At 30.1% G+C, this 25,732-nt stretch overlaps 1 long non-coding RNA gene across 1 annotated transcript in view; it reads left to right on the plus strand.

Annotated features, from left to right (window-relative positions):
• Positions 1–2,149: 2,149 nt before the first annotated feature.
• The window catches only part of LOC142332107 (uncharacterized), a 237,895-nt gene continuing 214,312 nt past the window's right edge, over positions 2,150–25,732 (plus strand). The window contains exon 1 of the long non-coding RNA XR_012758153.1: positions 2,150–2,296. This is a non-coding gene — a long non-coding RNA (uncharacterized LOC142332107). The remainder of the gene's footprint in view (positions 2,297–25,732) is intronic.

A 25,732-nucleotide genomic window follows, 5' to 3' on the forward strand; every position in this document is an offset into this window, starting at 1 on the left:
TGATTTTGAAAATAATAATTCAATAATAACAATAAAAAAAAATTACAAATATCAGAAGTTTATAATGAAATAAAATTTTACGTACTTATCAATTTAAAAAAAAAAATTGTAAATGTAATTTAATAGGCGTAAAAGGATGTCATGTGTTCACATCAAGTTTTTTTTCTTAAATAAATAATAAGGCAAAACTGCAATATTATCAAGTGATTTTTCAGCTGTTAATACTGATAAATAGGAACAAGTTTTTGCTAACTTATACCTACCTCTTTACCTCTTATAGCGTACCTCTAACCTGAGATCACGAAGCTTTTAGTTTATGATGAAAAAAGTTTCTTTGGGACTGATAATTTCGCTTTTTTATAAGTTCTTGTTAACATGTCAGCCTTCTTGTAGAATGGATTCCAGAGATAAATAGCAAAATTAAAAATATAACCGCTTTTTTCGGTATATCATTGGGATCGCACTTTCTTTAAGCGTCTACATGTTTGATAAAAAATATTACTAACAACATACAATAATATAGAAATATTAAAAAATAACATTTCTCAATATTTCATATTTATCATCAGCATTTTTATCAGTTTATTAAAATACCTTATAGAAACGTTATCAGCAATAAAAAAATCTTTATTTCTAAATTTATGAAGCTTCCTTACCGCTTTTACAACAGAACTAAAACTTTGCTTCTAAGTTTTGTTATGAAATAAATTATGTTTCGTTATAAATTGCAAAATTTACCTTCAAAATTAGCTTACATCATAAATATAGAATAATCGGATTTTTTTTGTTCTTGGTAATTACTAGTACGTAACCGGATCGATTATTTTTTTGCACATTAAGAAAATAAGTAAATTAAAAATTATCTATGATTTCATATTTGTGATTTATTTGGTAAAATACTTGATTTTAAGGAATCAGATATTTCATTTTAATAATAACATTCTGTTTATTGAAGTGACAACGTTTTTGTCGTCCCGCGCTCGTTTAGATGAGCAATGAAAAAATCTCATCCGTCAAGCTCTGAAACGCTTTTTTGTAAAAGCGGGCGAGCCCAGTTTAGCAAAGCGCGGTAGACGGTCTGCTGCGTAGTGAATACGTTTGTTGTGTCAGATCACTAATCTGTACATAACTGAATAGAAGATTTATGGTGTAAAATACAATTAGTATTCAATATTGAAGCATACACCAGCGCTGCAGATTGAGCGGCTGGGAACTACATGAAACCGTTGTACGCATGCGCGACTATAATTTTGATGGTAGGGATGTTTATTTTACTCAGAAATCAGATAACCAACACAACGGTCAGTTTTGCAACACTAGTAGACACTTACACACATTAGTAGATAATTTTAATAAAGATCAGATATATAGTTCTATAAAGATCAGTGTGCAAAATACAAATTTAGAACACTTCTACTGCATCGGTTTAAAACGTGATTTTATCTGTACTCTTACACTTACCTCTGTGCATGCGCCGTTTCATTTTATTTAATTATAACACTCATTTAGTGTCACAGTTTATGGTTATACGTATTAACGCCACCGCAGCTACAGCTTTATTTAAAAACAAAGTAGTCAATCGGATTTCGATGGTAAATGGGCCGATATAGAGTTTAACATAGATTCAAAACAGTCTCTTTATTAATTCTAATAAATGGTTATTTATATTTATTTATTTTATAAATATAATTTAACCAAACTTAACCTACGCTCACTAATCTTGACTAATTAACAGGAGTGTTTTGATTATTTAAATAATAAATAAGTGCAATAATTACTGAATTTATTAAATAAATACTCAAAACATTACGGCGTTAATTAGTCACGGTTAGCGAGCGTAGGGTAAGTTTGGTAAAATTATATTTATAAAATAAATAAATATAAATAACCATTTATTAAAATTAATAAAGAGAATGTTTATTTTCCACCGAAATCAACAGTTTATGTTTAAAATTTTACAAATTCCAATATATGTGATTGCCTATTCACTTATATAAATAGAGATCAGTGGTTTCGGTGGTAAACGCTCACTCGGCTAAAGTCGTGCTAGCCGAGTTTGTCCGAGGTAGTGGGAAGTCAGTTATGCGTAGGCAGGCTTCTGTGCTTGGCTGTGTTTTGTTATTCGTTAGCTACGTTCATATATATTTGTTGTTCGGTGTACGTGTAAATTATTCGTGTAGCTTTACTGCTTTAATTTCAGTGTATACATTTAGTGTAGTGGATCATCATTTTAATACTGAAAAATGTTATTGAAGAGTAATTCAGTCATTCCATGCGTTCAGCAAAACATTTTTAGGTACAGTACATAGCAGTACACACATTATAGCTCTATCTAATGATTATCGAATTAAAATAATTTGTTTATAGACAAATTAACACACACATATATCCATATATATATATATATATATATATATATATATATATATAATATTAATTTGTGCCTTGTTCCTGAATTGTCGAAGTAACGTCATTTATAATATTAAGATCCCAACATATTAAATTTATTACGTTTAAAAGACTATGATCGCCATTTTAATTTTTGATTTGGCCATGTAGTCAGTCATGCATGGCATACATAACTCTTTTTATTTAAATATGTTTCATATAGTAATTTTTACATATTCATATTTTGTTGGTAATTCTCTCGAAAGATAAAATTTACTTGTGTGAGGAAATTTTATATAACATCTCCCAAAATATATATTCATATATATTTTTTATATCGGTATACAAATTTTTTTCATCGTTGTTTTGAATTCAGTATTACAATTTCGCATATATCTGAATAATTTTCACGCATGTGATCGATAATCAATATTTTTCAATTTTACTTCTATTATATATTGATTTTTTTTTTACGTTTTTGGTTGAGTAATATTCATAATTTGTTAGGTTATCTCTGTCCAGGATTTGAATACACTATCGATTTTAAATTTATGTTAATCATACATAAATAGAATTTTGCCTCTTTTTTTACCATATACATCTTCTTTTTTTTTTATGATATCGCCATATGAACTTGAAGCATGTGCGTGGGGTAGGGAAATGATATTTTGTAGCGTATGAAAAATTTCATGCCTGATCTGGATTTGAACTGGGACCTTCGGATGAAAGAATAAGTAAGAATAATGTGTTTATTTAAACTTGTATTTTACGATTCATTATTTATAATAGGAACTATTTTTTTATATTTTTTATTTAAAAGAATAATATATAATTTTAAACTTTTCATGTTTTATGAGAGATTGTTCAAATGTTTTGGAATAAATACCTCTAATGTTGATTTACAAATCTCAATGAAATAATTTCATTAAATTAAAATGAAATATAATAAAATTTATCATAATGAAATTATGATAAATTTTATTATATTTAATGTTATGTTATTATTATTTTCATGTTCATTTCTAAATTTATTTTCCAAACAATATTTATGAATTATTAAATAATTTCAACGATTTTCAATTGTTAAAATATTTAATTATATCCTATCCACATTAAAAATATTTTTTTAGTGTGGATAGGATTAATCTCATCCAGCATTGATTACAGTAAACTTAAAATATATCTTAAATGTAATATTTAAACTGTAACATGTAACACCATACATTATTATACATTTAATCACACTAAGGAAGAGCAGTTTTTTGTTAAGGTATTTATTTCAAATTTTAGTTGATCAAAATTTTTGTGCCAACGTTCTAAATTTTTTTCATAGATATTTATTTAATATTTGTTAAATAATAATAATAATAATAATGGATTTCTGAGAAAGTATCATTATATTTTACCAAAAAAGAATTATAAATAATTTCTTATTTATTTGAAAGAATAATAATAATATTTTAAGTTTATAATATGTATTATTAAAACATTTCAAATATTCATAATAAAAAAAGAAGAGTGAAAAATATAAAATATGAAAAATTATTTCTTATTTTAAAGTAAAATAACTTCTTGTATAAGAGACTCAAACCTTTTTAATATGTCATAAGATATATCTGTAACTAGATCTTCTGAATTAATCATTATCAAATTTCCGTTTCAAGACTCATGGGTAATCATATATTTTACATTTTTCCGTAGGGTTTTAAATATTTCTGTATCTTTTAATACCATATCATATATCTTGTACACTTTTATACAAATTTGTTCAGCAATATTTTTTTATATCTTATGTATTTTTTCCCCTTAAAATTAAAATTTTATAATCGAAATACACATCTAGAAATAAATGAATAATCTAAATATGAGATTGGAATCGATTCAACTAAGACAATGCATAATTAAGATAAAGATAAAATATGTTTTTTTAACATAAAATATAACAAAAAGAAATAGTTAACCAAACACATTTAGGATTTAGGAACAGGGAAATATTATATATAAAAAAAATCACTAAGGAATTAATTTAAAATAGGGAAAAAGAGATTTTTCATTTCGATTGTTATTTAACACCCGCGGTGTAATTGAAGAAAAATAATTTTTGTTTGTTTGTTTACTAAATTTTATAAACATATTATTTAATTTACCTTGTGATATTTAAGGATACAATCAGCTTTATACTGCATATCTGACAGGTATTTGGAGGCAGAAAGAAATAAGGTCCTACATTGTTAAAAAAAAATGTGCATTATGATTGGTTTTTATTTTTTTCCCGTAATCTTGGATCTGCCGTATTGAAACAAACTTAATTTTTTTTAAATAGGAAGTTAGACATATGATTTCGATTTAAAATTTTACGAGAAAAACATTGGTAAAATTGGTTTTTCTGTTAATGCCTTAGTTATTGAGTTATAAGCATTCAAATTTGCGATGACGGAAAAATCGTGTTTAACAATAAAATGAAGGAAAATGCGTTGCATGAACAGTTTAATTGCACTTTACATTCATAATGCATACAATAATGAACTTTATCAGTGCTATAATAGTGAAAATAATAAAAAATAACTAATAATTAACAACACAATAATTTTCGGAAGATGAATTTGACCGCCGATTTCAGTATCAAGATATTTTCCTGGAAAATGTCCCTAAGTATGTCTCAGTTAACATATTAAAAATCTCAAAAGAGCCTTTCTACCATTCCGACGTTTCTTTCTAAACAATATAACATTTAAGAACCGTGGTTTTTTCCCTATTTTCGCTGCAGGTCGTTAAATATTGATTTTAGAGAAAAAAACTCATTCTGGTCATAAATATAGAGTGGAAAATTCTACACAAAATAGTCTGGACACATTCTGATCAGATCAATAATAAACCACCTAGCCTAATAAACAGTATGCTCTATATACTGCCTATGAGGAGAGATATGAGGTAGTCGGCTTCGTATCAACACTACGCGCGATAAATAAATACCTATAACTTTTTATCTAGGACATATAATGCCAAAAATCAAAATGTCATCGTTAAATGATACCTAAAGAAATAACTTTTGGTAAATTTAAAAAAAATTCCTCCATTTAGGAATGACATATTATCGCATAATATTTGTCCTATAAAAATTTCAAATTTATCAGAGGCCGGAAATAACAACCAAATTTTAAAAATTATGCAAATATATTCTTAAGGTGTTTATTTATGAATGTAAATAAATAACAAAAGCTTTTGTAACAAAATATATTGTAGTTTTTTAAATATTAAACAGTAGTTTTAAAATAATTATATTTCAAACAAACGTATTTTGGACTTTCACTAAGTACAAAAACAAACCATCATATCTTACTGAAATTTAAAAAAAATCAAATATTACCCAATAGGAATAGTTAGGGAAAAATTATGGTAATATCAGTTTCAGGTAGACTTTTATTTTTGACTGAGTTTTGTAAGCGTAATATTTGTAAAAATGCGTCATTGCGCACCAAACAGTGAAAATAATATTACAAATGCCCCTGAACTGAGTCGTGCTTGACTGCAGATCCAGTCCAGGGGTGTAGAAAAAAAAAAGAATAAATGTTTGTCAAAAGGTAAAAACTTTTATTTTAAACTTGGTAAAGTTATCCGGAAATTTGTACTTTATTGAGTGTTAACCTTCCATTTAAAGGCCGTGGAAGGAAGAGTGGAATACGGGAAAACGGGGAAAAGAGAGCTTAAACATGAAGGTAGTTTGGGTCCTTGGGTCGCTACTACCGATGATATGTGGGGACTCCTGAAGCCGTTCTCTCAGTTAGATGTCGGAAGATTCTGCTGCAAAAGAATGAGGTTGATGTCATCTACCGCGGTGAGTACGTCTGCCCAGCAACGCTAATGGATTCAGTGAGGCCATCGCCAGTGTCCCTCCTTTAGTGGTGCCCCAGGTTGTGCCTTCTTCGATGAAGAGAATAGTGAAGAAATAGTATCACGGAGATGTTACGGATGTTCCGGCAGTTGTAGTTTAACGGGAACGCACGGGAAGGGCGGGATAGGGACAGCCTGCACGTGGAAGAAGTTTGGGGTCCTTGGGTCTGTGGTGCTGATGATGTGGTGGGACTCCTGAAACCGTCCTGTGTAACCCGTGGGAACACAGCGTACCCCGAGTAATGATATCACGGCGGGTATCGGGGCATGTTATCATAGGGAGAGCTTTTTAAAGAGTCTCCGCCTTCTGAGGGAACCTTACACACCCTGTGGTACGGTCTGCTGGGCGTGTGTGTGTGTGTGTGTGTGTGTGTGTGTGTGCAGATTTTCCCTCCTCCTGCGTAAGAGAAAGCTTCCATTTTTTTTATTTTCAGAAAAAATTTTCAAAGAATTTAATTAGCATAAAAACTGAGTGTTTTTTTTTTTGGGTTGATGGAATTAAGAGATAATTATCACCTTTCTTTATGATGTTATGAAAATGTTACTAGAAGTTTTTTGTATAAAATTTTCCATTTTAAAACTTTTGTTTGAAACAAATATAACATTTAACAAGTTACACCTGAAAATTGGACTACGACACCTTTACATCGATATATATATATATATATAGTGGGCCAGTTTACTAGATCCGCCCTGATATCTCAAAATTTGTTGATAAATTTTATTTCGTAAGGCTCTCAGCTTAAATTATGTTAATTAAGGCATGCTTAGGGACCTTTTCCACCTAATCTGTTCGACAAGGAAATTTTTCCTTATATTTATGTTCTGACTCTAATGGTCCTACTCTATATTGTAGATGTCTTTGGTGATAAATTTATGCTTTTCTACTTTTAATATTATATTTTAAATTAACGTTTTCTCTATTCATGTTCTGCATATAATCTCATCATAGATACCCAAAATAGTCGGTAACATTTATGTTTTCGTATTTGGTTAGAATATATAAATAAAATTTAAAAAAATAGACTACATAAAAACTGTCAAAATTGGCACAAATTTCTGCATAAAACTTTTTCACTTTTTTTTTATCATACGCAGTTTAATTACTCTCAGTGTAGAGAGAAGAAATAAAAAAATCCCTTTCGGCACGCCGGAAGGTGAAGGTAGATTTCACCGGTGCTAAGTAGGGAATAAAAAAGGTTTCCACCTTAATGTTAAGAAAAACTTCAAATTTACTCGATACGATAATGGTTGATGTGAAAAAATTTTATGTGTTTAGTATACGACAAGCTGCATCTTCTTCCAATTCCAGCAATATTTTGTTCATCCAACGTCGTAAGGGTTGGTCATATCAAAAATTGTTTCAGACAAGCTTTAGGTAATGTTTAAAGGACTAACAACAACTTTAAACCGATTCAATTCTGTGCCTATTAAGGAAGGTATGATTCTTTGTCTTCGAAACCCCATTTTTTTCACCTCCTGGGTGATATAAATAAAGTTTACTTAGATAATTTTTAGGCCCTTAGCCAAATAATAGTGGAAAATTTAAACGAATTCGATATTTTAGTTAATAAGAAAGTTATAGCGATATTTTGCTTTTTCGATAAGACCTTCCCCATTACCACCTCCATGGTCCAATTTTGGCCGTTAATGAAAGTCATTCGAGAGTTTGGGACGAGTTATTTTTGAGGAACAATTTGAAAGTGACTGGCGCAAAATTACGGTAGTTATCGTGTCCACAAGAATGTGAAATAGATATATACATATAAATGTATATATAATCTTTTGAGCTGACGGTGGTTTTAAGGTATGAAACCACTGAAGATGTGAAAACACGAAGATATGTCGAAATTTTCCGTAAGTCGAATCATGGTACCCATTACAATAGGTAGCTTTCTTATGAAATCTACCGAAAAGATTGCTGGATTTCTAATGATTATTTTACCAATACTCATTTCAAAAATTTACATATAGAATGTTGGTTAAGTAGAAAAAAAGATAATTTTACAGGTTCATTAATGTGTACATTTTCTATGTTAATATTTTACTTATAAAGTATAAATTACAAAAAAAAAAGAAAGAATACTATGGAATTTTGTTTTTAATCAACAGATACAAACTTTTGTTACCATCATTGCGTTATATACAACTTGAATTTCTAGTTGTTTGATTAAAAAGGCCCCCTGAATTATGTCTTATTACATATTTAAAATTTTTATTAAACTTTATCTAACGTCTTTTTCTTTCTCCAAAATTTCATTTGATAACTTTTCCCTTCTGTGTATTCCTCATAGTCTTATTTCTTTCACTTTCTAAACAGCAGTTTGTCAGCTCTTTTTTTTTTTGTTTACTACAAATTGTTTGTTGTGCCAATTTATTAAAATTACATCTTGTCTTTATTTTCGTGAATTTGCCTCTATATACTCAATTTAGGTTACTAGTAAAGTAATTTTTTCCATTTCAATTTATTTTTTATCTAAATATTTTCATGTTTTTATGAAAGAGTATCACTCACTGGTCATCTATGTTTTTTATCAATTATTTTTTAATAGCTATAATCTTGTATTAAATTTTCTTTTCTCATATTAATTATTCTCATTTCTGTTATATATATATATTAATTTCCAATGGACTCTATAATTACAGTATTACCTAAGTCTAAGACCGGGTTAAATTGTTCGCCGGCCTTCGTGGCCCCAGTGGTTGCGTCTCGGTCTTTCATTCGAAGGTCCTGGGTTCGAATCCCGGTCAGGCATGGCATATTCACACGCTATAAAAATTGTCGTTTGATCTCATCCTCTGAAGCAATACATAACGGTCGTCCCGAAGGTTAAAAAAAATTGTTCAAATCGAAAATATTAAACATTTTTTGCATTATTTGACTTCCATTTATCTTTTTTTAATTTCTTTTACGTCAACCTACGCTTCATTTCAACGAAATGAATATCAGAGAAATTATATTTTCTGAAAATTTTTCAAAATTCATTATCTTATTCATAATTTACATACTCTACCTGATATTTTCCGTTTTTTATTTATGAAAAATTCTGAAAGCTTAGTTATTTTTCATTTTTCAGATCTACTTCAACAAATTATCTTTTTCATTCTTATTTTTATGCGGCATATCAACTTTTATTACTATCATATTTATCCATCTTGCCTTTCTCCCATATTCATTCTTCTCTTTCATATTGTAGAAGTTATTCTTTTTTTCACGTATTCTTTCATCATATTCACTAAAGAATAAGTGAAAGAAACAGAAAGGAAAGGTTATCAGATCAGATTTTTGAGAAAGTAAAAAGATTTAGGAATAATATCAGTGGAGTGAATTGAGATTAAATTTAATAAAGGTTTTAAATATTTAAAAAGAAATAATGCAGGAGAATTTTTGTCAAAAAACAAACAAATAAAATTGTATGTAACGTAATGATGGTAACAAAACTTTTTTCTATTGATTACAAACAAAATTCCGTAGCATCATATTTAATTTTTTTATTTATTTTATTAGATTTTTAATTTATAGATAAAACATTAATATAATGATAAAAAACTATATATTAAAGAATTTTAAGGTTTCGACTAGCCGTGTTCCCTTGACTAACTTTTTCACTGATATCCATCATTTATAATCGCACCTACGGTACGGCTGGATGCTTGTCAGTGGCATGCATTCTTCAGTATTATGGATATATCGCTATATGTACGAACGTTGGTATGAATCATTTATGTTCCGATCGGCTTTCTGAAACGTTTTGCGTGTAATATCTTCCACTAATACAGTTCAGTCTACCAAACTTCAGTCGTTGACCGACCCCATCTATTATTTAGATTGCTCCTTAATCCTAGATTATCACCAAATAATCATTGTTCTCCTATCTGTAGCGCCGATACTCGCCTTATTTTCTTATTTTATTAAATGATAACCAATTAATTATGGAAATTACATAATATTTATATATTATTATCATTATGTTTCATACTTTTCTAGTAATATATGTATAGGAATTCTTAAAAATTTATAGTTCATTTTTTAAATCGGTTTTAATGTAAAGAACATAAAAACTGTTTAATTTTATCTGTTTTAGCGAAGGTTTTTTTCAAGTATTAATTTTTTTAATATGTGCATTGCAATATATTCAATTAGTGATATTATAAGCAACCCCCCCCCCCCCCACAAAGTCTAATAAGATGAGAACGATATAGTAAATGTAAATTAGATGTAGTCTTATACAGATTCAGACCAACCATTCCTGAGATGTGTGGTTGATTGAACCCCAGCAACTTAAATAAACCGGAATCCATTGAATAATAATTAAGTCCGGGTAAAAGCAACTAACTTTTACTAGGATTTGAATCTCAAAACATTCGACTTCGAAAATCAGGTGTTAAAGAACTGATTTAACGACGAGTTAAACGCTCGACCAGTCCGGTGGGCTTAAATTATGGTGAGAAAAATTTTAATAAAAAAGTATTAAAAAATATTTTTCTTTAAACTGAAACTCGTGGTAGTAAAAATAAATATACTTATATTTCCTATAATTACACATCTAACAATAAACATTATAAAAGGGAGAAATTACTTATACTTAAATAAAAAAAATAATATTTTGTTGTTTGAAAGAAATAATTTAAGAAAAATACGGTCTGCAATTAAAATATATACCCAAATATTATAATGTACGATTGCTATAAAGAAGCGTGTTTAAATGGTTGTAATATTTCTGCGTTACCGTTACATGTAACGGTATATATGTATAAATAAACATCATAATGTTTATTCATACATATGACTAATGTATTGAAAATTGATAAATTCTTTTGATTTTCATCGTTGCATTAAATATTTCATATATTAAACTCAAAAATGAAATAAAAGCTATATATATATATAACTAAACTCAATTCTTTGGTTAAACAAATATGAAAAAACGAAATAAGTTATAAAAATTATACAAATTAATAGAAAATCTTCTAATTCAATTCATTAGGTCAACAACCAAACAAACAAAACAACCAAAAACAAAAGCGAAAACCCCTAGGAGGGAGGTTTTCCGCTTTGGTTTGAAGGTTTTCTGCTTTTGTTTTTGTTGTTATGTTTGTTTGGATGTCTTGTTGATTAGAAGATTTTCTATTAATTTGTATAATTTTCTAACTTACTTAGTTTATATATATATAATATGTAACAGAATATCTAAATTAAAGGGGAAAATATATGATCATAGCAAAAATGGGGCATTAGATTTTATCAAATTTTTACGTTTATGGTCCAGTTATTATATCTACACCAAAAAGCATATATATGTATATACGCGCTAACGTGTGTACCATACAGTATGTGTTTCACCTGTTTTTTGCCTAGTATCTCAGGGTTAAGCTAACCAATCTACATGCATAAAAAATCAATAAAAAAAATAAAACAATCAATGTGCATGCAATCTATTACAGTGCATATATGAATAATTAAAAAAAAAACTTCAAAAAAAATCAACCCCATATCATATATTTAATCATATATTTCAACTTAAAATTGAAATATATGATTTCTTTTTTTGTTCTTTTGCTCTATATCCTTTCGGTTTAGACATTTTTCAAAAAGTTTTTAAAGTTTATTTTTCATATCCTACCCTTCTAAAGGGTATTTGTGTGTATGTATGTATGTATGTATATATATATATATATATATGTGTGTGTGTGTGTGTGTGTGTGTGTGTGTGTGTGTGTGTGTGTATGTGTGTGCGTCCTTTCCCCTCAGCTTAGCAGCACCGGAATATACCGATCACTAGCAGAAAATCCCAATTCGTTAGTACATGTCTTGTGGTGGTCAGGTGTATCTTGTTAAATAATTATAAGACCGGTCAAGCATGGTCAAAGTCCCGCATGTTTTCGATTGTAAATAAATCGATTAACGAAGTTGGTTACTTGGTCGATTCCTTTTTTTTCTACAGGGATCCTATTAAAAATGAGATATGTTGTTTTTATCCTACAACGAATTCTACAGGATGAATCTAGTAAGATACGAAACACTATTCAGAATACTATATAAAAATAAACTGCGATACATTTTGTTCATCACGTCTCTTGCTTTGATATCTAATATATAAATGGTTTGTAAAATACATTAGCTCAACTTAAATTTGTTTAGGCGTAGAGTTGTATGTAGAAAATAATGTCTTATATTGAAATATAAAAGTAACTTCATGCAGTAGGAAAATGATCGGACGAAATTCAACCTTGACAGAATTTGTTTTGTTTAATTTTTTGCATAGAGTTGAAGATAGAATTTTCCATAGAGTTTCACGCAGATAAGGTCATACTTGCAGCTAAATAATCTTTTTTGTAAAAATAAGAATGATTACTAATCTATGTATATATATATAAAAATGGAGTTGATTTTATTGAAATGCGAGATTAAGAACCCCACAGGGTTACAAAAATATCTAATTCGGCAGAAAGTTTCTATTTATTGCAAGGGTGGTTATTATGTTTTTCTTTTATATTCTGTATTATCCGGACATTATATTATTCCGAAATTCAGTCACTTCGAGACGGTATGAAGAAAATTTAAACTGCTTATTTTTTACCTTGTCGGGTGCCTTTGCATAAAAAATATGTACGCTGGATCATCCGGTTATCCGTTAACTTTCCGAAATTCAGTTATCTCTCCGGAACGGTACGACCGGTTTTAAAAATTCAAACAGTACTTGCTAGCAGTACAAGGGGTAAAGTTTTCATACAATAGATATACTCTCGATGATCCGGTTATCCGGTCATACTCTTATTCCGAAATTCGGTTATCTCTCCGGAACTGTATGACCGATTTTAAAAATTCAAACAGCGTATTTGATAATTTGATAGCAGTACAAGAGGTAACGTTAAATTTATGAAATAGAAATAAGAGATCGAAATTAATAATTTAAAGTACCAGAATAACAAATACTATATATCTTTTTAATTACAGTAATTTATCGTAATACGCAGTTAATGTGAGGCGCGCAAAAATGAGTCGTGTTTTGAAAAAAATGTTCAAATTATAAAAAAAAGAAAAAAGGAAAATTTGGCCTTACCTAATTGATTGTGTAGAAAACAGTTACAATTATTTTGTAAAATTTTAGTGAATTCTATAACTAAAGTTAATGTTACGTATTTTTACAAGATTACGAAAAATAAATATTTACAATTTGTTTTTTAATTTTGTACCGGCGGACTTTAATACAGAGAATGTTTATGAAATTGTTTAGCCTCTATTGAAGTGGATATTAGATTTTGAGGAAACTTTATATTAAAAAAAAAATTTTATGAATAATATTAGGTAAAAATATTATAAAACTTATTTCCCACCTCTAAAATATATAGTTATTCTCTTTTTTCGCTCTGACTTTTTAATTTTTACTATTAATAAGCGATAATATTTGATATATATATATATATATATATATATATATATATATATATATATATATACAAATTACAAATATAAAATGAAAAACAAATACAATTTGGTAAGAGAGAATCTAAAATAATGATGTAAAAATATGAGGTAAATATTTCTTACCAATTTAACGAGAAAAATAAAGAAACAAACACCAAGTTAGGACAAAATAAAACCTAAAATAAGACATTACATCAAAATGGTAATTATTTTAGTTTCGTTGGATATTATATGTAGATATATTCATAAAATAATTAATGTAATGTACAGCATAAACTGGTATATAATATAATACTTTTCTGATTAAAATGTAATAATAAACTAGAATGCAACGTGATCAAAGCTGTTTACATACATTGTCATATAAGCACAGGCATTAATAAGCTCTTTATAATATGAACGGGTTCACAGGCGTGCATTACACGGGAACAATTGACTCCCTTAATCCGTATGCTCTAGCCACATATTACATGGAGCTTAAAGCGTCTATCTAGATCATGCACTCATCCTCCTTTCTAAGCATTCATGCATACGCATATAGACACCCAATCAACAAATTACCAAAACAACACCCGCATACACAATAATCATAAAAATATATAACAGGACGTGCAAAATATGTGTATTTTAAAAAGTTTTATTAAACTGCGAACACTGATTTTTTTTTGATAATTTTCGGCTTTATTTTCAAAATTTTAACACATGAAAACGCTTTATGAATTTTATCGAATTTTTATCTCTAGATATGATCCATTATAATCTAAAAACAACTAAAATGATTTGAATGAAAAGTGTTTCATTCAAACGATTATTTTGTCAGATTATAATATGAAAATATATAGAGGATCGTTTGAAAAGTTCTCTGCCTGATAAAAAATAATATTTTCCTTTTTTGTAACTTGGTCGTCTTGTAATTCAGTTCTTTTAGACTAACAACTTTTTATTTTTACCTTAAGTATCATACGATTTTTTCCAACTCTGGAAAATAAAAGATGATCAAAGCTTTGACCTCATAATTCGATATAAATCTTTATCCAGCAAGTCGTTTCTTCAGGTTTGAGAAAGCAATCACTCAGAGCTAAATCTAGAAAATATGGCATAGGTGGAAGCAATTTGAAGCATAGGTCACGGAAGTTTGCTACCCGAGACGTATGTAAAGATGCAATTATCGTGTTGAAAGAAGTTTCTTTTTGGGCGAATATGGACCTTTAATCTGAATAGTGATTTTCAATCGGTATAATAGTGAAGGGTAATGTTTTCCAGTGCTGGTCCTAATTTCTTTCAGGTAGTCTAAGGGTATCGAATGACGAAAATCGCAAAAAAACGTAACCATAACTTTTTCTGCAAATTGACTGTTTAGGATTTCTTTGGCACACTTTTACCGAATGCCACTAACACACTTTGGAATGCTGTTTGATCTTTGATATATAATAATTAATTCATTTACTGTTATAAAATATCAAAGAAACTCAAAGAATCTTGTTTAAATAAGCCTAAACACTCTTGAATGTGTTCAGTAAAACAGAATGCGGGTTTGGTTGATTGATAATTGCGCTATCCATCAAGTAATGCTTTTTCATGCTCAAATAATCGTGAAATATATTGTGAACATCTGACGAGATGGTTTTAATGTCAAGAAACTCCCTTACACCCTGCCGGTGATCATCCAATGCGGTATTAAGAATATTTGTGACGATTTCCTTGGCGGTAGCGGATTTTCGAGCATCCCGAGCGTTCATCATATTGAATGGATATACGACGAAGATTAAATTCGGGAGCCCACTAATTTATTGTCGAAAATGAAGGTGAAAAATCCATTAAAAGTGGAATCTAATTCCTTTTGTTTGTTCATCTAGGATTATTGCGTTATTGCTTCAAAGGATGAGATGAATGATTTGTAGCGTGTGTGAAAATGCCTTGTCTGACCGGGATTCGAACCCGATACCACTTGCGCCACGGAGACCAGCTTGTTCGTCTGAGTTAATTTTTTTTTGCTCGCCGAGCTGGTCGACTGGTTAAATCATCAAAAATCAGTTAACAGCTGATTTTCGAAGTCGATGGTTCTGAGGTTCAAATCCTAGGAAAGGTTAGTTGCTTTATACGGATTTGAATCCGTAGACAGTAGATTCCGGTGTACTTTGGCGGATAGGGTTCAACTCAAGGATGGTCGGCCAGAGTCTGCACAAAATTACACCTCATTACACGTGATACATAACATCCTCATCTCAATGGGTCATGAGGTGCTTGCTTATTGATCACTAGTTGAACAGATTGCAACGAAAATATTAGGAAAATAAGAAAAAAAAAATTAAATACATTGTAACAGCTCAATCTTCAATTTTGTACAATTTTTTATAGTTCAAAAACATTTTGCTTTATCCAATCACCTGGACGCATGCTTCTGAAACTTCCAAACATGCCATATAAAGAATAATTTTTCATCTTTCTGTTCCTATCCGTTCATAATGTTAGCAATCATCTTGACTATGTTTCCTCTACCATGAGTTGTATGGCGTAACTCTGCAAAAGTCTTGCAGGTCCGGTCTCGGAGATTTTTAACTAGAAGGTTAGTTACCAAATCAACAGTGTATTTCCGATTATCATTTCCTGTAGAATTTTCTGCAATAGATGGTATCTGCTTCTGTTTCTCTTACTGTGACGAAGTATTGGGTGCTATCTTATTTTCATAATGCTAAATACTTCTTTTTCATCCTGCAAAGGATTTCCGCATCAGAAACACGATCTGTCTACGGCACTCTCAGTATCCTTCGATAGAGTCATAACTCAAAGGTTTCTAATTTTTTACTGAGCGATTCTTTCAGTTTCCACGTTTCAACACCATAATACAGAATAGAGGAGAGCACATAGGAGCGAAATCATGTTTTTTTGTGGTCAATATTTACTGGGCATTTCCAAATCTAGAATTCACTTCCTCAGAATTAACTCGCTGATCGTTAACTTTGGGATCGTGTATTTTTCTTAATCTTTTCTCATAATTTATTTATTATTTTTTTGTAAATTGAATTTTGCCAATAATGATTTTATTATAACTATCTTGGTTTTATTGTTTTCCCTATTGTGGTAATCCTTCACAACCGCTATCTTTTTTTTTTTTGACTTCTGTTTATTATCTCTATTTCGGCTAAAATTGTTTGCAGGCAATTTTTGATTATTTTCTTAGTAAAAATACAAAAAACTTTATTAAACTTAGAAAAAAAATCCGATTATAATAGTTTATATAAATATTTTTGTATTAAAATGAATACAATTTTTTATCTACAATGAATTTTTATTAGGTAGATTTAATAAGAAAGTTACCTATTGTAATGAGTACTTTCCGGGTACAATGAGTACTATTGTAATGAGTACAATTTCCGGGAAATTGCGATATATCTTCGTGCTTCACATCCACCAGACCCCAAAATACAGTCAGTTAAGAATTTATATATATATGTTTCACTTCCTTGTAGAACTGCCGTAATTTTCGCTAATAACTTACAAATTGATACATAAAATATAACGATCCAAAATCTCGTTCGAGTCCGGTAATGGGCAAAATCGGACCATGGTGGTGAAAATGGAGGCTTTTTCGAAAAAACAAAATATCGCTATAACTTTTTTATTAATTAAAATATCGAATTTTTTTAAAGTTCCTACTATTCTTTGGATAAGGACCTAAAATTTATGTAAGTAAAGTTTATTGATATCACCAACCATTGGCCCAGGGGGTGGAAAAAAATGGGATTTCGAAGACAAAATTATCATACCTCCCTTTATAGGCATAGTATCGAATCGGTTTAAAGTTGTCGTTAGTGTTTTAAACATTACCTAAAACTTTTGTCTGTAACAACATCTGATATGACCAACCCTTATCGCAAGGGATGACCAAAATATTGCTGGAATTGTAAGAAGATGAGGATTGTCGTTTGAAAAAAACTAGTGAAACTTTTTTTCACATTCAACCATTGTCGTATTGAATAAATTTGAAGTATTTCTTTAACTTTAAGGTGGAAATCTTTTTTTATCCATTACTTAGCACCGGTGAAATCTACCTCTGACTTCCGGCGTGCCGAAAGGGATTTTTTTTAAATGTGTTACCTTAATTCATAGCATTTTGAAGTTCATATATAAACGATGGATAGTGATTGCTGTTCCTTGTATACTCTTGTTTGATCGCATAGAAATTCGATTGGTTATAGAAATTCAAGGATATTAATAAATAAATAATCCTTTTATTTGGTTTCAGTTTTAATTATTTTTATTATACATATGAATGAGCAAAATTACAAAAATTTATCTGTACATAAAAAAATAAATAACAAGTAACACTTGAGCCTCGCATTAAATTAACTCTTCGTGTAATAAAATATCAGTTGAACTTTGACATTTGAAACCAGGCCCATTACTGAGTATAAGCCTCATCCCATATATTACATGTTTCTCTGTCTAAAGCCAATTTATATCAGTATATTCCTTCAGTCCTCGTTAAATCATCTTCCCACTGTTTCTTCTGTTTACCTCTTTTCAAACCCCCCTATAAAAAGGTTTTCAAAACCTATTTTGTTTTGCCTACCTCCTACCACCCAAACTACCCAGATAGCCAACCCTTACCACTTCGATTTCTTAATTACTTTAACCAAATCTGTCATTCTACTGTGTTGACTTATCTCTTCACAAATAATTTTATTTTTCCTTTTCATACCAAGCATGTTTCTTTCCTTAATCGTTTGACAACTCTCTTAATTTGTATGAATTTCTTCTGCAAAATCTAAGTTTGTGAACCGTAAATTAGACTAGGTGTTACACTTAGAAAATATATCTTATAACAACTTACTTTTCTAAATATTTTTCACCTTGTTGATTTTCATTATAAATTTAAAGAAAAACAATATTTTTTACAAACAATGCCATCCTTCTTTGAATATTTTTTTCTTGTTCTGTCCTCAAATTTCATTAGTTACCCTAACAGTTTGTTTTATACGCTCGGTGTAGATTTTTCCTTGCGGTTTCATTTAATTCCTTACCCAGATTTTTATAAAAACAGCCTTTTTTTATTAATTATTAAACCAGGGAAATGGCCTTTTTCCAATTTATTCATCGTTTATTCCATTATTTCTGGAGATGAAATTAATACCTGATCTTGTGGAGAACTAAGGTTTGCAGGTATTAAGAAATGAAGTATTGAAATACCAGCGATGTTTTAGAAATTACGAAATGTTCTACGTTTTTACAGTTATGACCTACGAAAGTTATAAAAAATTCACAATAATGAGATAAACGATTCAAGATAATTATCAATCGATTATCTCTTTTTGTGAACTTTTTTAAAAATATGTGAAATTTAATTTTATATTTTTATAGATAACTGAAATAATACAGTAAATAATTTTTTTTAGAAACGGTTATTTTTTTTTTGTCTTCAGTCATTTGACTGGTTTGATGCAGCTCTCCAAGATTCCCTATCTAGTGCTAGTCGTTTCATTACAGTATACCCTCTACATCCTACATCCCTAACAATTTGTTTTACATATTCCAAACGTGGCCTGCCTACACAATTTTTCCCTTCTACCTGTCCTTCCAATATTAAAGCGACTGTTCCAGGATGCCTTAGTATGTGGCCTATAAGTCTGTCTCTTCTTTTAACTGTATTTTTCCAAATGCTTCTTTCTTCATCTATTTGCCGCAATACCTCTTCATTTGTCACTTTTTAACATTTTTAACATTCTCCTATAGCACCTCATTTCAAAAGCTTCTAATCTTTTCTTCTCAGATAGTCCGATCGTCCAAGTTTCACTTCCATATAAAGCGACACTCCAAACATACACTTTCAAAAATCTTTTACTGACATTTAAAATAATTTTTGATGTAAACAAATTATATTTCTTACTGAAGGCTCGTTTAGCTTGTGCTATTCGGCATTTTATATCGCTCCTGCTTCGTCCATCTTTAGTAATTCTACTTCCCAAATAACAAAATTCTTCTACCTCCATAATCTTTTCTCCTCCTATTTTCACATTCAGTGGTCCATCTTTGTTATTTCTACTACATATCATTACTTTTGTTTTGTTCTTGTTTATTTTCATGCGATAGTGCTTGCGTAGGACTTCATCTATGCCGTTCATTGTTTCTTCTAAATCCTTTTTACTTTCGGCTAGAATTACTATATCATCAGCAAATCGTAGCAACTTTATCTTTTCACCTTGTACTGTTACTCCGAATCTAAATTGTTCTTTAACATCATTAACTGCTAGTTCCATGTAAAGATTAAAAAGTAACGGAGATAGGGAACATCCTTGTCGGACTCCCTTTCTTATTTCGGCTTCTTTCTTATGTTCTTCAATTGTTACTGTTGCTGTTTGGTTCCTGTACATGTTAGCAATTCTTCTATCTCTATATTTGAACCCTAATTTTTTTAAAATGCTGAACATTTTATTCCAGTCTACGTTATCGAATGTCTTTTCAAGGTCTACAAACGCCAAGAATGTTGGTTTGTTTTTCTTTAATCTTCCTTCTACTATTAATCTGAGGCCTAAAATTGCTTCCCTTGTCCCTATACGTTTCCTAAAACCAAATTGGTCTTCTCCTAACACTTCCTCCACTCTCCTCTCAATTCTTCTGTATAGAATTCTAGTTAAGATTTTTGATGCATGAATAGTTGAACTTATTGTTCTGTATTCTTCACATTTATCTGCCCCTGCTTTCTTTGGTATCATTACTATAACACTTTTTTTGAAGTCTGACGGAAATTCCCCTTTTTCATAAATATTACACACCAGTTTATATAATCTATCAATCGCTTCCTCACCTGCACTGCGCAGTAATTCTATAGGTATTCCGTCTATTCCAGGAGCCTTTCTGTCATTTAAATCGTTTAATGCTCTCTTAAATTCAGATCTCAGTATTGTTTCTCCCATTTCATCCTCCTTAACTTCCTCTTCATCCTCTATAACACCATTTTCTAATTCATTTCCTCCGTATAACTCTTCAATATATTCCACCCGTTTATTTAAAATTAAATATAATAGGTAAGGTAAATGATAAATCGGTATTAATAAACATTTTAGCAACGATTAGAGGAAATGTAATAATATTTCCTCTTATATATTTTTTATTTAGTACTAAAATAAAAACAAAATAATTAACTTCACAGAATATTTTATTTTACAAGTCTGAAAAGTTCAAAACTTTTATGCTTCTATTATTTATTTATGTTATAAAGGTTTTCCTTGAGATACGAAAAAGTGCCTGACAACGTAATTTTTCGTTTATCTATTTAATTATTATAGTTGTATTATTACACGATAAACTCCTTTTAACAATGAGATTTGTGCATTACGGTTGACTTTCTCGTACAATATTACAATTAATCAAAATCGAGAACAATAATTTATCTTTTTTTTTTTTTTTTGTATTTCTTTTCTACTTAAATTAAATCGGTAGATTTATATGTAATGTCTTTATTTCTAATATAGAATATTTTTAAAAAGTGTAATCAAAAAGAGATAATTTTATGTTATAAGATTCTTTTATTTTTTAATCGGATGAGAAAATTCCTTATTGTTGAACGTCACCAAGATTCTATTTTTATGTCGGTTTAATTTTACTAACGTGTAGATAATGTTATGACAGAGATTTAGCTGTAAAAGGTGAAGTATTTTAATCAGTCCAATTTGGGCTATGTAGTTTTCACCGGATCTTGAGGTTCTGACACTTATGAAACCCAAAAAACTAACAAAATAACCGTATGAACATTTTCCGGATGTTAATCTTCGTATGTACGTGTATTTTGGTGTTGGTCTCTAAATCAACTTATATCTTCAGAACTGCTGGACCGATTTTAATAAAACTTGGATTATTTCTGTAAATGATGCTATTAAATTTTCAAACTAAAAGTGACGGGGGTGAGCGAGGCTGTTCGGCAAGGTCACCCTCAGTATCTCGAAATTTCGCTTAATTAAGATGAAATTTTTCTTAAACGCATTTGTTAACGATTAAAAAATAAAAATTAATGAAATCCACCTTTCCAGTACACCGATATGAACTCAAGATCTTTCGGCTTACTTGATAGCTATCATCAGGAGATAAAATTATTGCACTTAAGTCAGAAATTTAAAAGATTACAGTTAAAATGTAAAACAGTCATGATTGTCCGATCCTACCAGTGTACTGAAGTAATATTTTTATTATTACAGTTTATATTGAATTTTTCCAAATTAAAAGTATTATAATATTTATAAGAAATATCTAAGATTTTCATGAAAATATTATGATTGTATGTATGCATGACCGTATTCTATTATATGTTTGACACTTTTGAGTTTTCTGGTATATTATTTTTAATTCTAATTATGCGCTCTTTTGCACTTGCGGAAAATTTGCGATCGGTAATACCCACGTATATCAAGTCACAATCATCACAAACAAGACTGCATACTCCGTGTTTATCAAATTTTGAATCATAATCATATGATTTTTTATTAAAATTATTATGAATATATTTAATAATATATTAGTTAATTAGTTATTAGTAAAATATACAGGTATTTATTTTTATATATAATTTTTCAGTTTTTTGACTAAAAGTTATACATTAATTTTTAACCTGTATTTTAAACTTTTTTGTAGGTAATAATTTTGTATTGTTATTTAAATTAATTTCATTATATAATTTGTTTATAGTACCGAGATTATAACCGTTAGCAACGCCAATGGTTTTAATTATTTCTAGGGTGTCCCGTATAAAACGCAACCCATCAATCACTCATCCATGAAATTTCAAAAGTCAAGCTTACTCCCCTACTCGTTACTGAAATGGACTCGTCCAACATCTTAACATCGCGGCAACGCAGTAGAACACTACCGATAATAACAACAATGCAATCATAACGTTCAGTGTATTACTAGTGACAAGATGGTGTTTTCGCTAGATGAACGTGTTTTCATTGTCGAGTCGTACTTCAGTACGAAATCAGCGGTTACAGTGCAAGATTTGTTTCGCCATAAGTACCCGGATAAACCGGCTCCTAACAAAACATCAGTATTAAGGTTAGTCGAAAAATTTAGAGAGACCGGTTCTGTTAATAACAAGGAACACAAAAGATCTGCGTCAGTGTTGAATACAGATACAGTCGCTGAAATCAAAGACCGATTACTCACCTCGCCAAACAAATCGATCAAACGTTTGTCTGCTGAAATTAATTTGTCTAAATCGACTGTTCATCGGGCGACCAAACTATTACAATTACGACCTTATCGCATTCAAACGGTTCATCGACTTCTTGAGCCCGACAAAGAAAAACGGCTACAATATTGTCAACGGTTCCGTCGATTTCTGCATGAGGGAATTAACGTTATGGATTCGTTATTTTTCACAGATGAAGCACGGTTTCAATTGGATGGCTACGTAAACAGCCAAAACAGTAGAATTTGGAGCGCTGAAAATCCCCATGTTTATCACGAAAAACAATTACACCCGCAGAAGTTGGGCGTGTGGTGGCGCGATATCGCGGAAGAAAATAATCGGTCCTATTTTTTTCGAAAACACCATTAATGCAGAACGATATCAGGATATTTTATTCCAGATCATTGCACTCTTGGAAGAGGAAGAAGTCACTGCCGGCTACAACATGACGGTGCGACTTCGCACTACGCAGGTTCAACTTCTGATTTCGTCGAGGAATTCTTCGGTAATCGTGTTATCGGTCGAGGCTTGTGGCCACCAAGATCTCCAGATTTGACTGCGGCGGATTTTTTTCTACGGGGTTACCTCAAAGAAAAAGCCTACAGCAAGAAACCACGAACACTTGAACGATTAAAAGTCAATATTGAACAAGCTGTATTAAATATCAAGCCACAAACTTTTAAAAAAGTTGCAAGAAACGCTGTAAAAAGAATTGAAGCTAGTATTCAAGAAGATGGCGGCCACTTCCAACATTTACTCTAAATGTAAGGTAATGGATGGTAATAATAAAAATGACATTTACATTTACACATGCCTTTTTATTATTTTAATATCTACCAATATAAGGTTGGGTTGCTTTTTATATGGGACACACTGTATTTCTTTATTGTAAGTAAATTTTTTCATGTTTTTCATGGTAATTAATTATTGTTTTAGAGAGGTATGTAGGCTAGTAAAATGGATTTCATTAATTATTAATATTTTTTATTTAACATATCAGCGGGACCGTGTTCGAGAAATTAAAAAATAAAAATATTTACAAAAATAAAGTTACGCAAAATTCACACCCCCAAAAATTGCTGTTGTAGTCATCTACTATTTTTTGACGTCATCGAATAATTAATTAATTTTTTTGACGTCGAATAATTAAATAATATTTAAAGTGTAAAAAAGTTTATCGCTGAGTTTCGAACTCGATCGCCCGGTTGATTCGGTATCTGGTGTGTTAAATCTTGCGGCTAAACCACTTTGCCGACCGAACAAGCGAAATTTGTTCTATGTAAGTTGTGAAATTACGTTAATTTAATTAGTGCCGACTGTCGCCGCTAGTACCGCTACACCCACGCGAATTAAATACGGTATGCGCGCGCGCTTTAGTTATAATCATTGAATTATATAACCTTCTGTTTCCTGTTTAGCCTCCGGTAATTACCGTTCAGATAGCACTTTCAGAGGATGATATGTATGAGTGTAAATGAAGTGTAGTCTTGTGTTGTATCAGTTCGACCGTTCCTTAGATGTGTGGTTAATTGAAACCCAACCACCACAGAACACCGGTATTTTACGTTCTAGTATTCAAATCCGTATAAAAGTTACCTTTAATACGACTTGAACGCTGGAACTCTCGACTTCCAAATCAGCTGATTTGGTAGGCCGCGTTCACCACTAGACCAACCCGGCGGGTGAATTAAATAATTGAAAAAATATCTAAATAAAATTATAAATATTTTAAATTAAGTTTTGTGTGTGTGTACGCGCGTGCGCGTGTGTAAGCCGTGCATCAGAAACTGCCCGCAGTTATAGGACTTTGGGAAAGTTCTACAACTCTGTTGACAGTTATTAAAATACTACTTCATTTCATTACTGTGAAATGAAGAAACTAATTTTTTCTTCGTATAAAATACATTGGCATTGATAGTAGTCAGAATAAGGTATAAAAAAAAATTAGTTTTATCCCTTTACAGTAATACTACATAAAATATAAACGATCCAACAATCAGCAGTCAATGTAGGAACAGCTATCTCTTATATTTTTATTCTTTATCTTATTCAAGAATATTTGATGAGAAAAAATTAGAATATTATCCTTAAATTATATAATCTGATAAAATCTAATAAAAGATTTAACGTTAATTTTTTCTTCTACTTTCAATTATTTAATATGAAATGTTTTCCTCATCAGGAACATACCTCGCTTATTTAACATCCAAAATTATCGGTTTTATATATTCAATCTCTCTTTTTCTTTACATTTTGATTCTCAAAACCGAATTTAAATCAAGTAATTCTAGATATTTTAATAACTTATTAATTTTTTGTACCTTTTTTTATAGTCTTAAAAAATAATTTCTTTTTTAAAACACGTTTTTATACAATTCGTCAATTCATATAGTTTCCATTACTTTAATAAAAATTTCAATCTTACTTTTTCCTTTCTTGTTTTCCTTATTATCCTTGTTTTATTGTTTGTTTTAAAATTCGGTATTCAATAAAAAACATTTTTATGTATGTAATTTTTACTTCCTTATAAGAAGTAAAGGAAGTATTATCATCGCGAAAAATTTCAATTTTCATATTTCAACGGAAATATACATTTTGTTCATTGCTGAATCCATTTTGACTAGTTTCAGCGGGACGTCTGTACGTACGTATATTTCTCGCATAACTCAAAACGGTTAGCCGAAGGATGTTGAAATTTTGGATTTAGGACTGCTGTTACGTGTAATTGTGCACCTACTTTTTTGATTGCAATCGATTGAACCAAAATTGTCCAAAAAAGCCCAAAATCCAAAAACATTTGGATTTTGGACTCTTTCTTAACTGCAGTAATAAGCCCTCATTGA

Source organism: Lycorma delicatula, chromosome 11 (assembly GCF_047948215.1).
Source record: "Lycorma delicatula isolate Av1 chromosome 11, ASM4794821v1, whole genome shotgun sequence".
In the NCBI taxonomy this organism is placed as follows: Eukaryota; Metazoa; Arthropoda; class Insecta; order Hemiptera; family Fulgoridae; genus Lycorma; species Lycorma delicatula.